Source organism: Pan troglodytes, chromosome 10, assembly GCF_028858775.2.
Source record: "Pan troglodytes isolate AG18354 chromosome 10, NHGRI_mPanTro3-v2.0_pri, whole genome shotgun sequence".
NCBI lineage: Eukaryota > Metazoa > Chordata > Mammalia > Primates > Hominidae > Pan > Pan troglodytes.
Window position 1 is genome coordinate 52,683,899 of NC_072408.2, and position 14,213 is coordinate 52,698,111.

General features: G+C 37.5%; 1 long non-coding RNA gene across 1 annotated transcript; it reads right to left on the reverse strand.

The window, feature by feature from the left end:
* Nucleotides 1-1,006: 1,006 nt before the first annotated feature.
* Nucleotides 1,007-8,772, reverse strand: LOC112205040 (uncharacterized). The gene is made up of 4 exons (XR_002938910.2): nucleotides 8,222-8,772; nucleotides 4,677-4,728; nucleotides 3,153-3,242; nucleotides 1,007-1,149 (listed from the first exon to the last, which is right to left on the reverse strand). It is a non-coding gene; the product is annotated as an uncharacterized LOC112205040 (long non-coding RNA).
* Nucleotides 8,773-14,213: the final 5,441 nt, after the last annotated feature.

Sequence of the window (14,213 nt, forward strand, 5' to 3'; positions counted from 1 at the left end):
CACTTGAGGTCAGGAGTTTGAGACCAGCCTGGCCAACATGGTGAAACCCTGTCTCTACTGAAAACACAAAAATTAGCTGGACATGGTGGTGCACGCTTGGAATCCCAGCTACCTGGGAGGCTGAGGCAGGAGAATTGCTTGAACTCAGGAGGCAGAGGTTGCAGTGAGCTGAGATCATGCCACTGCACTGCAGCCTAGGTGACAGAGTGAGACTGCGTCTCAAAAAAAAAAGCATATTTCTAATAACATTATTGAAATAATTTTGGTATTACATTATATAATCTATTTAAAATTTAACAATTTTTTTCAGGAAAATGTCATTCAACACTATAGAAATATCAAATAAGCCTTTCTTTAAACAGAACATTAGCCTCATAGCATATTTTTAGCTATATTCTCCTTGATTTTCTTCTGAGTAGATTCACTCTTATCTGTGTTTGATGCACACCAATAACATCTGGTTGGGTTGAAAATTGAAAATCACTTCTGTTTATAATGTCTAAAATAATCAGTGAGGCTGATTTAATAACAAAGTGACTAATCATTTTGGCACTCATAGGAATAGCTATTTCTGCTGGATCAATACCTTGTATTAACTACCTTTGAGACTCAGTTCTCATTTTCTTAGTAATAATAGAGTTTAATAGAGTGAAATCTTTATATTTTATTTTTCACTGAAATTTCACAAATTATAGAAGCTGTTCTTTGCATAACAAATGGCATTGTAATGATCCGATTATCTAAATGCAGCCATCCTTGGGTATATGCAGGGAATTGATTCCAGGGCGCTGGCCTGAGTATACCAAAATACAAGCATACTCAAATCTTGCAGTCAGCCCCATGGAACCAAAGTATAAGAAAAGTCAGCCTTCCACATAGGTAAGTTCCATATCCCACAAATACTGCATTTTTGATCTGTGTTTGGCTGAAAAACATCGTGTATAGCTGGAACCGTGCAGTCCAAACCCATGTTGTTCAAGGATCAGCTGTAGTATCATAGCTTTAGGGAATTAGATTTGTACATTCACCACAAGCCTGTGGCATCATTTAACGTGTAAGTCTGCAATTACCCTCTGAATTTTGAATGTATAGATGTTTGTTGAGGCTCTCAAGTCTACGTTGACATCTCTTTGCTCCAGGTTGTGTGCACTGATCAAATAATTGAAAATATTTTTAAGTATTCGTAACATTTTACATTACAAAAACTCAACTTCAGAGTAACATGTATTATTTAAAAATAAGACACTAGTTAATACATCCACCATCTCACATATTTAAACTTTTTTATGATGGGTACATTTAAAATCTACTTTTTAAACAATTTTGAAATATACAATACATATTACTAACTATAATTCCCATGCTGTGCAATAGATTACTAAAATGTATTCCTCCTGTCAAACTGAAACTTTGTACCCTTTGATCAAAATCTCCCCTTTCCCCACCCCACCCACTCAGTCTCTGGTAACCTAACATTCTACTCCCTACTTCCATGGTTTGACTTTTTTAGATTTTATGTATAAATGAGATCAATGTTCCACGATGTATACATATATCAAAACATCATCCTGTACCCCATTATAGATATAATTACTTGTCAATTAAAAATTAAATTAAAAATAACACACTAACTGTGACTTGCATAGTAATCATTAGCAATGGAGAATTTTACATTCAACTAATGAGAGATATATTTGCCTGTCAAAACTCTGTCTTTTTTAGCGTGTTGGCAGCTGGTGGTGTCTTGGTTATGACTGTGTTTTCCTGGTAACATCAATTGGTTGTGCCACTGCAATTACATTTTCTTGCTTTATTTGTGACCAGTGGTGTGCATTTGTGAAGCACAGCTGGTGTTCTAGTTAGTGACCATGAAAGGGTGTTTGTTTTTTTAAGAAGCTAACTAGCTCTTAAGGCAATTTTATTCTGTTGTAGGGACCTCATAAACACCACATTCACCAACTAAACCAACAAACGCATGAATAATCCCCATGCCCTGTTAATGATGGAAAATAGAGGTTAAAATTTCTGTTTTTACATTTCTGTTTGCCCTATGCAGGAGTGGAAATGTAAAGGAAGCAACATGGAAATTTATATTTTTTGGCTGTGTCACTGATGGTTACCTTATTCAGTTTTATTTGAATTTGTGCTTGTATAAAATGGGGATCTCATTTAGAAGATGGAGTAATGTCATTTAAGTGTTAAGATTTTGACTGTTTTATCCATGTTTTTAGTTAGAACTTGTGTGTGGCAGATGTTTCTTTTGTTTTGTTTTTTGAGACAGAGTCTCGCCCTGTCACTCAGGCTGGAGTAAAATGGCCCGATCTCGGCTCACTGCAACCTCTGCCTCGCAGGTTCAAGTGATTCTCCTGCCTCCGCCTCCTGAGTAGCTGAGATTACAGGTGTGCGCCACCACGCTTGGCTAATTTTTGTATTTTTAATAGAAATGGGGTTTCACCATGTTGGTCAGGCTGGTCTCGAACTCCTAACCTCGTATTCCGCCCACCTCGGCTTCCCACAGTGCTGGGATTGCAGGCGTGAGCCACCACACCAGGCCACAGGTGTTTTATAGAGTGGTTTTCCCAATGCAAAAGCAGTCAGGTTCAAAAAAAAAAAAAAAAAAAAAACAAGTTAAAGGACCAAGGAGTTCACCCCTGAAGCCAGATTTCTGTACCAGAAGGTAGCCCACAAGAAGCCATGTTCAAATGGGAAACAATGGGAGAAAATGCTTAAAGTTAGAAATGGACCAGGGGAAAATTAAGAATAACTCAAAAGCTAAAGTTTTAATTCAGAACCGATTGATTTTTGGGGAGGTGGTGGCTGGTGGTAGAGCGGCGGCATAATTTGAGCCAAAAGTATTAGTGGAAAACAATCATTTACTTCAAAATAGTAAGTATTCAATAAATAAAATGATATTAGACTTCAAACTAAAAAGCTCAAGATATGACCTTCTGCTCTTCCCTTTTTAAAAATGGCACTAGACCATTTTCAAGAGCTGTTTGTACCTCAATGTCTTTAATTCTAAAAATTGTAATAATAAACTAACTGCCTTAATATTGTGAGAACAAGCTGGTGTATTAGTCTTTCTCACATTGCTATAAAAAAACTACCTGAGACTGGGTAATTTATGAAGAAAAGAGGTTTAATTGACTCACCGTTCTGCAAGCTTAACAGGAACCATGACTGGGAGGCCTCTGGAAACTTACAATCATGGTGAAAGGCGAAGGAGAAGCAAGCACATCTTACTATGGCAGAGAAGGAGAAAGAGAGAGTGAAGGGGGAAGTGCCACACACTTTCAAACAACCAGATCTCATGAGAACTCACTCACTATCACAAGAACAGTGAGGGGGAAGTCCGCCTCCATGATTCAATCACCTTTCACCACGCCCTCCCCGAACACGTGGGGATTACAATTCAAGGTGAGATTTGGGTGGGGACATACAGCCAAACCATATCAACTGGAAAATGTACTTATTCTGTAATGGTGCTCAGTAAATTATTGTCATATTTTGATTTCTCAAATTGATTGGGTATTTACATATAACAATAAATTTATTAAACCGATATATTAGTTTTATCAATTATTGAAGCAACATTTTCTTGTAACATAATGAGACTAGAAATTGACCCCAGTTATATTGACTCTTCCATCATTGTATTAGTTTTAGACAGTGATTCTTAACCTTGATGAACAGTAGAATTATTATATGAGCTTTTAAAAAATGTTCATGCCCAGCTTCTATTCCAGAACAATGAATTCAGGTTTGGGAATAAGACCCAGGCACCAGCATTTTAAAAATTCCTCCAGGTTTTCAATGTACAATAAGAGTTAACAATTACATTTAGGGAAACTAACCTGTAAACAAGTTGATAATATACTTGTGTTCACTGGGCTAGTATACCATAGTTTTCTCATTAATGTCTTATTCTGAGAAACTGTCTATTGAAGGATGAGAATCAGGATAAGAAAGCTCCAATCCCTTGAAATGCACTTTGGAAAATGTTATGCAAATCTCATGTTGCCAAACCTCAAGAGGCATCCAAGATTGGAAAATTCTTCTGATATCAATTGAAACTGCATTATTTTCTCTTTCTTGGAAAAGGAGTTTGGAAAGTATCCATGTAGCATGTAGTCTACTACAAAACTCTAGCAATAATTCAGTCACTTTATTAAAAGAAAAATACTTCAGCTACACACATTTTTCTATAGACATGATATTTTTAGAATTTTCTTTTGGCAAATATAATATGGCATCAATGTACAACCACCTTCTACTTTCGTCCCATACAGAATTCAAATAGATCCATTTTCTCTTTATCTTTTAATGCAGGCAGTGTGGGATGAAGGACAAGACTGCCTATAAATTATAAGCATTGTGTGCATATGCCATTGCTTAAGTACCAGAAGACTTGTTCCAGGCCTGGAATACCAGCTGAGGCTAAACAACGGGCAAGGCACCAATAAATCCCTAGACAATTTGGAGCAATCCAACCTTTCTGCATAAATCACTGAGTGAAAGCTGTATGCAAGTCTTGATAAAACAAACAAAAAATCAAGCTGGAAAAATGACTGAGGTGGTCACCCAGGGTATATTGCAATTGTGTTTTGGGGTAAGAGATCAAGGTATGAAAAATGAGATTCTTTCTCCATAAATTTAATCCTCTAGGGCATTGTTACTTAATGTCTGGTCTATAGATGAGTGGTGGTCCATGAATCATTTGTTGCCAACCTGAGATAAATGCAGAAATTAAAGGTAAACATTTAGAAACCATATAGCAACATGACATAGTAATTTTGTAACTGTTGAATCTAATAAAAAATTGGACTTGTATTTTTATGTCTTTTTTCATTTCATTTTTCTTGTAATTTCTTCTTATGTTTTGCAAAAAATCTCAGTCAACGACACATTAAAAATAAAAAATAGAATGGCTCCTTCACCACGGAGTTCTACTCTAGTTTACCTCAATAAGCAATTTTGTAAAAGCTAGTGCTTAAATCACAATGTTAAAGCGAAAGATAGAAAGATGGTGAAATGAAAGCTAGATAACAATTATGTAAATTACACTGCCTCGGTCCTTAGCAGGACACACACAGCCTTTCCGGTCCAGTCCCTCCTTACCTGTCTTCATATCTTCACCTTCTGCCCTTACTTCCAATACACATGAAATTCAAACCACAATCATCTACAAACAGATTTTAGTTGTTTATATACACTTTGTCTTCCTTAAAAAACATTTTAAATAACAACTTATACAGATATTCAAAGTTCACCAAATTTGAAGGAGAAATTTAAAAAATTCAAGTGACCGCAAAGTAAAAATATACCAATTTCTCAAAAAAGTTTATTTTACCTGACAGTTACCCCAGAAAGAAATTTCTCCCCTAGAAACCTACAGAGAAAATATGATAGTATAATAGATGAACATTTTGTAATGTGACAAATATAGCAATTTGAATAAATGGCTACAAATCCTTTGACATTCCTGAAACATAGATAGGGTTTATGAGATCTCTCCTTCAACTGGAACTGTTCCAATAAATAGAATATGGGGAAAGTAACACTCTACAACATTTGAGGCTACTTCAGGAAAGACTATGCAGCTTCCATCTGGTTCTCTTGGAACTCTTGTTGTTTAGGGTGTTTCCTCTAAGGGCACTCCCTCTTGGAATCCAGCCTCCATGCTGGGAGATGCCCAGACAACCTAGAGGATTTCTGTGTAGGTGCTCTGGTTGAACCCAGCCTTCAAATTATCTCAGCCTAGGTGCCACACATGTGAGTAAAGGAGCTTCCAGATGATTTCAGTCTCCAGGTATTTAAGCTACCTCTATCCATTTGAGTCACTCCCAGCTGCTCTAATCTTCCTAGGGGAGCACCCAGATACTATGAAGTTGAGATAAGCCCTCTCTACTCTTCTTTGTTCAAATTCCTAAGCCACATAATTCATAAGCATAATTCCTATGGTCTAGGTTTTTGTCCCCACCGAAAACTCATGTCAAATAGTAATCCCCAATGTCGAAGGTGGGGCCTGGTGGGAGGTAATTGAATCATGGAGGTGGTCTATGAATGGTTTAGCGCCATCCTCTTGCTGCTGTTCTCATGACAGTGAGTGAGTGGGATTGTGAGATCTGGTTATTGGAATGTATGTGCCGCCTCCCCGCTCTCTCTCTTGCTTCTGTTCCTGCCATGTGATATGGCCTTCCGCCATGATTGGAAGCTCCCTGAAGCCTCCCCAGAAGCAGAAACCATCATGGTTCTGTACAGCCTGCAGAACTTTGAGCCAATTAAACCTCTTTCCTTTATAAATTACCCAGTCTCAGGTATTTCTTTATAGCAATGTGGGAATGGACTAATCCAATTATAAAATGGTTGTTGTTTTATGCCTTTAAGTTTGGGATGAATTGTCTTGCAACAACAGATAACCCAAATAGTGATGATATTTTCACAACATCCTTATACATAGAGATGGTGATCAATGTTTCTCCTTATTCAACCTCTCAGTAGGTGTTGCCCCAATATCAAACAAAGAACAATCAGAGTTGATGAAAGTTTCTTAATGGAGAGGTCCTATTTCTTGAAGAAAGGTTCCTTTTCACAACTCTATTCCTTTGTAAACACAATCCTTCTGCCTAGAGTGCCCACAACCCTGTTCCACCTTCCCTCCATTTCCAGATATCTGAACTTCCAAGGTTCACTTTAGATGTTTCTTCTTCTATGTTGCCCCTTGACAATTCCACCCTACCCTGGGGATAATTAGGGACTCCCTCCTGTCTGCCCCAGAACACTCTGTATTGCAGTACTCATAATATTATAGAGTTTATACATCCGCCCTACTGCCTCCCCAACTAGGCTGAGGACTCCTTGAGGGTGATAATAGCCCTTTTCTTGTATGACTTGTTTTATCAGGATACGTGGTATATAACTGGAACTCAAGAAATAACATGAACAGTGTTAGGTGGACATTCTGCCCTATGTTCTGATTCCTGGGTTATACACAAGCCAGCAGTGTCCTACACCACCAAACAAAGAATTAGAAACCTTGATAAAAAGACCGGTAAACACAGACTTACACCCACAGAACCTATTTAGTTAACAACCTTTTGCCATAAAGTCTCTTGAGAAGTTACCCTTTTCCAAACAACTTCTTCTAAAATACATATATATATACACACACACACACACACACAGATAGATAGATAGATACTCTGAAACATATAAAGTAAATAAGCATGATATTTTGACACTGCAGCTTTTGGGAAAATATGCTATTTTTATTCTAACAGTTCTTAGTCATCAGTTCTTAATCATTGAATAACAGAACAAACTTGAACTGAGTGCCGTGTTTGGATAAACTGAAAGTATTTCATTTTGCCTAAGTATGACTAGAGAGAGGGACGATGAGGTAACATCTTTTGTAATTTTTCTGTCTCTGTGTACTAAATAAATTTTCACATCTTTCCAAGTGCTCTCATCTTCAGCTATTATTTTGACTGAAATTGTCTTCTCTGCTATAACTTTAAATGTTAAGTGTGCTGTAAGTGCAAGTTAACCATGATCCTCCAAATGGTTGAAAACATTCATAAACAAAATGGTTCAGAGAGCAAAACATACCTTACAAAGAACAACTGCCTTTAACACTCCCCCACCAACCAGCACTCACCATCACATAAACCTTCATGTTATTACATTTGATGAACAAACTCTATTTTATTTTCAATTTGATGTTCATTACTTATATAATGTCATGACAATTGAAAAATATTTCTATTGTTCAATTAAAATATTTTCCTATCTGTAAAAATGCTTTGGGTATGTTGGGTTGGGATAAAATGCTTCCTAAATTTTTAAATTCAAATTCATAAAAACGCTTTTTCACATAATGGCATTTTACTTTGTGGGAGGATTTTTAGGAACAAATTAAGATTACCAAGTCCATTATGAAAGTGTCACTGACAAACTCTGGAATTACTGATGTGCAGAGAAGGGAAGGGAGAAGCAGGGAGATGGACTCATTAGGAGGCTTCTTCCATTATCCGGAGAAGAGACAATGATGGTTTGGATGAAGGTGGTAGCAGTGGCAGTGGTGAGTAGTGGTCAGATTCTGGATACAGTTTGAATAGAGCACCACCAAGTTTTGCTGTTGGGCTAGATATGGACACACACCAGTGTGTGAGAAAAATAGGAGTCAAAAATAACTTCAAATCCAGAGATATCTAAAGCTTACCTCATACCATATGAAAGGTAAATTTGAGTTAGAACTAGGATCACAGAGTTTTTTGACATCCATCCTGGAGTTCTATCCACTCTATTTTGCTGCTTCAAAGGAGATCATCTGACATTTGAAGTCTCAATAGCCACTTTGTGACAGGAGAGCTGGAAACTTTTTTAGTTACTGCAAAAAGAAGGTCTTTATTGGGATTTTTTATTTGGAGAACTTAAAATATCTATTCTGGAACATTGAGGACCTGCAGCTGCTTTGAGGATTTACTCTAAAGCATTCTAAATCTTTAACCGGTTATTACTGAGGTCAGAGGGAGAAAGAACATTATTTTGATGTCCTTGCAGATTTTCTGGTTGACACAAAATAACTCCACATGGCATGATGGAAAGAACATTCAACTAGGAAGCAAACTGGCTTTTGGTTTTCGGTAATACCACCAATTGGATAAGTCATAAACTCTCTAAGATTCAAATTCCTCATCTCTAAAGTAAGGAGAGTGGATAAGTAGGATTTTTCAACCTACAGTTGATATAAATCTTTTAGAACATTCCAAGCCATCCCTGACAGCTGCCTTCTTCAGTTTCTGGGCTTAAAGAAGTATCTCAGTCACCTTGTCTTCCTGGTAAACTCAAGGTTCTGAAGACATAAGAGGAAATTCCTGTTGTTCATAAAAAACAAAGAAACCTTTAAAATCAATGGTCCTCCAAGTTCTTCTGGCTCTCAAACTTTGATTTGATATTGCTAAATCACTGCTTTTATGTATTAAAACACTTTCTGAAGTAGAAGAGGTATGGATTATAATTTTTTAAAAAGATTTTAAAATAGGAAAACTAGTATTTTTGAGCTTATACTATGCATCAGGCAATAGAATAGATATGTTAATAATGTCATTATATCCTTACAATAAGTAGGTTTTATTGTCTCCTTTTTTACAATATGGACATCAAGGCTTAAAGAGGTTAAGTCATTTGTCTAAGACCATACAATGGTGGGGCCGGAGTTCAAACACAAGCTTTTTTGGCTCCAAAGCCTTTGGTATGACATCAACCTGTTACCAATAACAATAGCAATTGTCACTGATACATTGTAAGATATTGAAAGAGAAAAGGAGAAGAATTTACAATTTACATGCTTTTATTACTCACAAAGTGCCTTCAGACTACAGGTAGATAGGTGGTAGGACATCTGGACTGTGAGTTAACTCTCAGGAGACAAGCAATTGCATTTACTATCCTGTTCTTTCCTCCAAGGCTCCTCCACCAGCAGTTGTTAAAGCCATACTCACCCTTCACCAAGGCACGGCAATGATTCCTTCCTAAAAGCCCCGATGTGTGACATTTTCCAGTATGAAACAACTGATTGAGTTGGAACAGGTTAATTTCATTAGTTTATAAAACTAAAAGAAAAAAATGTAATTGTTTTGCTTTAAAAGGTGTAGGCAAAATTAAAAAATAAAAAGAGAAGAGAAAAAAAGAAAACAACAAAAAGGTGCAGGCAAATTTTATTCTTTTCCCCCACTACTCTTCCTTTCTTTCCTTTCTTTCTTTCTTTCCTTCCTTCCCTTTCTTTCTTTCTTTCTTTCTTTCCTTCTTTCTTTCTTTCTTTCTTTCTTTCTTTTCTTTTCTTCTTTCTCTTTTTTTTGGCCAACAATTTATAATTATTTAGTTGTTAATAGATGGTAAAGAGACTTTTCCGAAACTTGAATAATACTGACATGAAAAAGACTACAGTCAGCTAAAACTCCAATAAGACATAAAAAAATTTAAAACCAGAAAATTTAAATTTTTGGTTTTCAGAGGGGAAAAAAGGCAAAACAAGGTTAAAAAATGAAGCCAATGGGCAGTAAAGAGAGGGAAACTTCTAATGAAAATAAACCTAGGGTTGTTTATTTTGGCAGGAGTATTTGGGTCATTTTGAAATACAACTATGACAAAGAATTTTTCCATATTTTAGGAATAAAGAAACAAAATGCTAAAAGCTATTGCTAACATGAAAAATGGCACAACGCCTCATGAACTTTTGTCTAATAGTTGATTAATATTGCAAGTCACATTAATTTTATTATTTGCTACATAGTGACGGCTATGTTGTCTGTACAGAGACCCAGACCAGAGGCCTAGGAATATTGTACTTGAAAATAAGAATATCTTGATTAGAAAATATTTGAGATGTAACTTAGTCACTGTCTTGGGCTTAAAAGAACTTTTATATCACAAATAATAATTATTTTGTATATCGAGTAGGGGTAAAAAGAATAACTGAATGGTGGCAGCAGGCTTTGAGGTAAGATTAGATTAGGGAGATAAGGGAAGCCCAGAAACATGTTCATTAGGACAAGGATGAAAATCTCCCTCCTTTGAGGCCACATGCTACATAACTATCTGGGATGGTTTAGGGGACAGAATCAAAGACCCTAGCAGGACTTTCCATTGTGGAGCTACAGCCAACTGTTTAGAGGACTCAGTCATATTTGCCATTCTTCTTTAATTCTCCATTGTTTCGTGCTATTATTATTTCAATGTTTTTCCTGCCTTGGATTTTTGTCTCAGGTACTTACTTCTGGTCTTTCTTTGGCATTCACTGTTTTTCTTTTGTTCCCATCTTGTGTTAACTCTAGGTGGGGAGATGGAGGAGGACGAAGGGAGACAGAAACTACAGCCTGACATCAAGAAGTTTCTCCCATGCTAAGTACAAAATCGGGAAGAGAAATGCTTAGACACGTTTCCCACAAGGTGGGACATTTCCAACTCACCAAAGCAGAAGCTAGACGTCCAATAAAGTATAATTTATTACTTATTAGGAAATAAGGTTAAAACTAGAATCAAAGACTCTAGCAGGACTTTCAGTTGTGGTGCTAGGGACATTAAGACTGAATATAATGCAGGACTTGGTGGCTCAGGCCCATAATCACAGCACTTTGGGAGGCCAAGGTGGGAGGATCACTTGAGTCCAGGAGCTCAAGACTGGCCTGGGCAACATAATGAGACCCTCATGTCTAAAAAATAGAAATTTAGGCTGGGCGTGGTGGCTCATGCTTATAATCCTAGCACTTTGGGAGGCCGAGGCGGGTGGGTCACCTGAGGTCAGGAGTTCAAGACCAGCCTGGCCAACATGGCAAAACCCTTTCTTTATTAAAAATACAAAAAAATTGGCCAGGCGTGGTGGTGGGTGCATGTAATCCTAGCTACTCAGGAGGCTGAGGCAGGAGAATTGCTTGAACCTGGGAGGCGGAGGTTGCAATGAGCTGAGATCATGCCACTTCACTCCAGCCTGGGCAAAAGAGCAAAACTCCATCTCAAAAAAAAAAAAAAGAAAGAAATTTAAAATTCAAAATTTAAAAATTAGCCAGGTGTGGTGGGGCAGCCCCATAGTCCCAGCTACTTGGGAGGCTGAGGTAGGAGGATTGCCTGAGCCCGGGAGATGGAGGCTGCAGTGAGCCATGGTCATGCCAGTGCATTCCAGCCTGGGCGACAGAATGAGACCCTGCCTCAAAAAAAAAAAAAAAAAGACTGAATATTAAAGTAATAGATCAACAGTAGAAGATTGTATTAGAACATGTTTCAATATAAAAAGATACTGAGGGTCTTCATCGCTTTGAGGTTTGAAAAAAACGACAACAACTGAACATTGAAGTTTTCCACTGACTTAAGTAACAAAAAGATGAACCTAAATTGTTGTGGAAAGAGATGTTAAACATGAAGCAGATTTCCAGCTTTCTAAGGGCTATAAAAGCCATCTTAGATGAAACGCAAAGCAGACCCCACCCCTTCAAGTATGCAGTTCTACAAGAAGAATGCAATAGTGCAGTCAACAAAATAACACCAACACTACTGGCTTTTAGTTAGTTAGGCAAGTTGATTTAGAATTTTAACTATCTCTTTTATTACTTGGCAGCTTTTGGGTATCTGAGTTAGGCCATGAATAATCCCCTTTGAAAACAAAACATCTCCTTCAGTGGGATAATTAGACTATTACTAAGGACAAACTATCCAACATCAAAAGCGCAGTCCCTAAGAAGTCACGCAACAGGCAGTCTTCTCCCAAAATTAAAACCATGTTTAGCAGAAAGAGGTCACTGCAATAAATTAAGGGATGTGAAATAATTATTCACAAGTTTCAGTCAAGAAGTGACAGCACAGACTATAGTGACTAGCTTCTAAAAGTGAATATGCTAATTATATTTAGTGCTTAGACTGAGGCTTGGAAACCTCTCCCCCATTTTTTGATTAAGAGTCATTAATCATTCCTGTGAGGTCACTATTATTCCAAGGCATCCTCAGTAACAGAATCAAGAATGTGGCTGCTAGCAGTACTAGAAATGCAGGGGGAAAGTCTATGGAAGGCCCAGATGGTAATAATTACATTAAGACTACCCTCAAAATTACGACTATTTTCCCTCAAGGTCAAGATGTACAATTTTCTTCGTGAACAAAATGCATAACTGAGTGAGCTATTATTAGTCATAACACCAAGCCCACCCATTTTATTTGTCAATTGAATGCCAATAAAATAATTGGCATTGCTCATAGCATTTGGTTTTTAGCTGGCTGCTAAGTTATCCATGGTGCTTCATACTTTCAAAAGCTACTAAGAAATGGTCAGAATGTAGTAATTTTCAGTTGAGTATTTCTAAGCTGGCCTCACCCAGGGACTCTCAACACTAAATTATTTGTGATCATGGAAGATGATAGGCAGATGAAGATTTCAGATTTCCTAAAAATTTTATTTAAACCACCTTTTACAATCAGCCATTTTGGGGCTATGATAATAAATGAATGCTTACTAAATTTCTTTCCTCTCTTCCTTTTTTTTTTCTGGAGATGCTAAATTGCAGTGAAATAATCAAAAGGAAGACATTTGAAAAGAGAAGCAAATGTAAAAGAGGAGACACTGATTGTAAAACTGCCTTAAAAGCTATTCAGCTGGAAATTATTCTTAAAAATTAATTGTTATACAAGAAGTTATTATGAATTCTGAAATAATTTGAGTCCACCATTGAAGAGTAATAAAATTAAAATACATTCCTCATTCAGTGGGTTTAATTTGCTCTATGAAACTTTGGCACAGTAAGGCCCAGAAGTTCTGCAATCAAGACTTATTGGGTTGCTTGCCCAACTCTACCTTGCACCCTCCATGTCTCAGCTCATGTATCTGTAAAACAGAAATAACATTACTATTTTTCTTACATGCGTTTGAACATTAGAAAATATAATTTAAGTAGAATGTTAAGACAATGAAGCCTGGAATATAGTAAGCAGTAAATATATGTAAGCAGTAAATAAATGATGCTATTGATGGTGGTTATGCAAGAGTATAGATTATCTGCAGTGTGTAAAATGACCTCAGTTTCTGCACCACCCAAGATCAGCCTGGTTCTGCCTTCTCCCTGGCAACAATGATTCTAGAGATGGTTCAGGCCATCCCCTGCCATCATAAAGTCCCTGCTATCTCCACTGCCATCCACTGAGAAGCTCCTCACATGCAGCTGTCACCAGGGGTTTCCCAGAGCTGTCCAGTAACATGAAGCAAAGGTTCAGGGGTAATATCACAACATGGAGCAGACACAGGAGAGATATGAAACTGGAAAGAATCAGTGGGTGAAAGGTTTGTCCTTTCTCCCGCTCCCGTGGACTCTCCTGAGGTGCAGTAGATGGCCTCCAGAAGCCGTCCCACCAGACAAAGCAGCCATCTGTGCCTCTGTGAAGCTGTGGTTAACCTGGTAATGGACTCCTTGTTATTCTTCTCCCTCCCTCTTCTCTATCTCACTCTGCTTTTTTCTCTCACTCTGGATTTCTTGGGATAACGCCCTGCCAACAGAGGGTTAATATATAAGTTTTTGCCACAGGCTTTACCTGGGGTAAGAGTGCTGTATTCTCTCTGTCTCAATCTCTCTCTCTCTCTTTCTCTATTTCTTTCTCTGTGTCTCTGTCTGTGACACAAACACATACCTACCTCCTTCCACAAACATATGCAGAAACACACTGCAGTGCCCTAC